Source organism: Mustela nivalis (assembly GCF_964662115.1).
Source record: "Mustela nivalis genome assembly, chromosome: 7".
NCBI classification, from domain to species: domain Eukaryota; kingdom Metazoa; phylum Chordata; class Mammalia; order Carnivora; family Mustelidae; genus Mustela; species Mustela nivalis.
In genome coordinates, this window is record NC_139026.1 from 84,380,640 (window position 1) to 84,384,814 (window position 4,175).

The window sequence follows — 4,175 nt, forward strand, 5'->3', positions numbered from 1 at the left end:
TAGCTACTGTATTGGCAGCAAAGATACACATTTCAATCATCACAGAAAAGTCTACTACTAGATAGGACTGAGGCAGAGTTTGAGAGACCAACTGAAACAACGAATAACTAAAGGCCCAAGAGTCAGATGGACTTGAGTATATATTTCTTAACAAGTTCCCTGACACTTAGCAAGTCATTTAACTTCTCTAGAGCCTCAGACTCCTTTCTGTAAAATGGATTAATATGCCCAACATTGCAAGGCTGCTGAAAAGGTCAAATGAAAATTTATATAAAATGTCTAAAACAAGAGTGGTTGGCAAATAACAAATGTCTGACAAACATTACATCTTTTCTGTAATGTGAACAGATAATTTCTTAATCTTTGATCTCAGTTTTTTTTTTTACTAGTTAAGTAATTACAGGAACATCAAATTGAAAATAAGCAGCTTACTATCTTGCTTATTCAAAATGCCAATGAACTCCTTGTTGTTAAATTCAACTAAAAAATCTTTTAGCTCTTGGGGCATCTAGGTGGCTCAGTCAGTTAAGCATCCTGACTCTTGATTTTGGCTCAGGTGGTGATCTCAGGGCGGAGATCGAGCCCCTTGTTGGGCTCTGTGCTGGGCATGGAGCCTGCTTAAGACTCTCTCTTCCTCTCCCCCTCTTTCTGTGTCTCTAAAAAAGAAAAATCTTGGGAGGCCTGGGTGGCTCAGTCGGTCAAGACTCTGCCTTTGGCTCAGGTCATGATCCTAGGGTCTTAGGATGGAGTCCTGAGCTGGGCTCCCAGCTCAGCGGGGAGCCTGCTTCTCCCTCTTCTCCCCACTTGTGCTGTTGCTCGCTCTCTCTCTCAATCTCCCTCAAATAAATAAATAAAACTTAAGAAAAAAATCTTAAACTTTTATATTACTCAACTCTCATCAACACCTGACCCTACTGATTACTCTTCCCCTAAAATACTCTATTCCTTTGGTTTCTGTTAATACCACATTCAACTCATACTTCTCTGACCTTCACCGTATTCTTTGGGAGCTTACATTCCTCCAAGCGTACTTTTTTTTTTTTTTTAAATGTTAAAGGCCACTGTGATTCCATTCAAGTTATATTCCCTCCCTTAGGCAATTCCACCTGTAGTTTCGACTATCTATATCAGTGACTCCAGTATTCTATTTTCAGCTCACACCTCTTCTCTGAAATTTAGAACCATATTATGTAATTTCCATCTGAAAGTTCCAGAGATACCTTAAATGCAATATGCCAGAATCAAAAGCACCTTGGACCTTATGTTGTATCACCATCAACCAAGCTGTTTCCCTGAGTCGGTGGTTGAAATTTCTATATCCCGCACTTTCCGTCCATCAACAGAGGCCTGGTGATCTTAAATCCACTTAAATTCACTTTTGCCCACCTCCACAATTCTCATCCTAATTCAAGCTATCCTCCATCTCTTCTGTACTACTACTGAAAGAGTCCTAATCTCCCTATACCCACTCTTGCTGCTTCTCCTCCCTTTTGATACCCACTACCACAATCATAATTCTACTTCCTGGAACTACTAAAAATAAGTCCAATTTGGCTTCTAAACAACAACATTTTAGACAGTAAGACAGTTATACCACTTTACCCTTAACTTCGTATCCTTAGTTCCATTTATATCCTGACAGATCAGTTTTAAGATCACATTCGATCATACTCTGAAAATTTCCCCTGAACTGAATATAAACCATGGATACAAGTAATTTAGAGTTCATGCAAAAGACAGACTTGCTTAGTTTAAAGTTTTGAACCACAATTACTATTTTTAATGTTTCCAGCTGAAAGCAGGTTGACCTATTAAATATTAAATATAAGCATCGACTACATATCAGGTATTGTTCAGGTATTTGGGGACAAAACAATGACCCAAACTGACAAACCCTGCTCTCACAGAAATGCACTAAAGTGAAAGAGAAATACAATAAACTTAATATAGGAATTTATACAGTATGTTAGAAAGTGATTAACGCTATGGAGAAAATCTGGCTTACAAAGTGATAGGAAATGTGGGAGCAAGGTCTATTTTATACAGAGTAGTCAGAGAAAACTTTAGTAGCAGAGTAGAAGTTGGTGGAACAGAGTGAGGTAATCAAGTCAGAGAGGAAGAAGAGACAAAACACACAGAGCCTGGTAAACCACAGACTTGGATTTTACTATGACTGAGAAAGGAAGCCATTTGAGAAGACAAGTGACATGGTTTGACAAACTTCATCAAGATCACACTGGCAGCTGAGTGTTAAAGACCATGTACTAAGCAAAGGTCATTGTGAGACTTTTTAGGAAACTATTTTGTAAGTAAGAGATGATGGTATTGTTTTTACATTTTATAGTAAAACTGTATATGCCTAAGCACCAGAATTAACAAAGCCACAGATTAAAAAAAAAAAAAAAAAAAAAAGACAATAATGAAAATGCAAAGATGAGTCTTGGGAATATTAAGAGAATACCAGGTATTTTAACTCTGAGCTCTACTCAGTACTATTACCAGTTAGTAAAATTCAAATACAAGATAAGGTGCAAAGCTACTAATTTATTCTTTGGACAAAGGGTATAACTAAGAATTTAGGTTTTAACCTTCTTTATTTCACTGGGCAAAGTAAGTCAGGATCCAGTGTACGTCACTAAAAGGCAAGGGTAGATGATGGCAGACCTTGCTAAAGGGAAGCTACAATGAAAATTCTAAGGCTGACTCTTTTTATTACGTCTACATCTGCCACTCTCTGATTAGGTTTCACAACTGTCTCTCACAGGTGTACCTAAAAAGTTCAGTATTAAGTCGATGAGTAGTAAATACTTCTCCTACTATTAAAACATGCTACTAATGGTGAATCAACACCAGGCAACTGAAGTGTTTCCTCTTACCTCTAATCAACAGCACAGCTTTTCAGGAAAATTGCCTAAGCACAGGCTAGGGCCCAAAAAATAATGGGGAAGCAGGGTGACCCCTGAAGGGTTTCAATCTTAACTCATGGACCCCACTACCACCACCTGAAGACATACCCAAAAAATCACTTAAAATTTTTTCATTACACATTTGAGGCAGGCAGTATATTTATGAACAATTTTCTATTTTCCTCTACAGTTGTATTCCCCCTTGACATACTGAAGAATGTTTAAATTTAGAGTGTGAGTACACTAGGCGTAAGCAAACATCCAAATCTTATCCTACCAAAATCTTAAAATGTACTCAAAATCCTTTTTATTTTGATGTACTCAAATTCTCAGGCAAAAAGGTCACCATCTGAATGTAAAACTGAATTTTTATTACTATACTTGCAGGCACCGAAAAATATTATAATGCAAAACTGCAGCCACAGAAAGAATAACTAATTTTTTAAAAATTATAAATTCAGATTATCTTTGAGTATAAAACGAAAGAAATCCAAAGACAATTTCAAAACTTCATCTGCCCAATAATTTAAAGCAACAAAAATTAAAATCTCACAAACTTTTTACTGCAGCTCTTAACCAACAGCAAAAAAGTGAGACGATTAAGCCAAACGCAAAAGAAACCCGAGAAAGCAATGGCCTAGAGATTTGATTATCAAAATTTTAATACAATTACCAATAAAATACAAAAACTGCCAGTTATTTAAGAATGTTTTGCCTTCAATATTCTCCTGAGGTAAGCAGTCACATGCTCGAATTAACTTTTAAAATGAAAAATGCATCTATTAATATGTTTTTTCCGAAATTCAGTGAAAATTCCGAAACTGGGAATATTTAAGATCAGCGCCCATTAGCCAAACACTAAAAACTTTTTGATCAGTTTTGCTTAAATATCTTACTTCACTGGTGGTATGCATAAAGATGTTAGAAGCAATCCAAAATAACTAATAATCGCTCAACTGGGCAGACGCTGGAAGAAATCCTCTAGAGAAATATGCTAGGGGGGATTTTACAATTCAACATTTGAATCTGTATTTTAACCAACTGCTTAAACCACGCATTTCCTTTCAAAACAATTTTTCAAAATATGTGGGTAGCAACACGGCCAGCAATCTCTAAAAAACATCTTTAATGGTTCAAAATTCCTAGGTGTTGAGGAGGAGCGACTCATTAGGCTAAGTTTAGATCGGCCCTTTTGTTGTCAGGGTAGGAAACGGGTTTAAAATTGGGGGTGGGAGAGCAGTTTGAAATTCAGCACCGGGGTAAACGCGG

General features: G+C 36.8%; 1 protein-coding gene across 8 annotated transcripts in view; it reads right to left on the reverse strand.

The window, feature by feature from the left end:
- Nucleotides 1–4,175, reverse strand: part of SCAF11 (SR-related CTD associated factor 11) — a 76,356-nt gene that overhangs the window by 70,859 nt on the left and 1,322 nt on the right. The window lies entirely within an intron of this gene.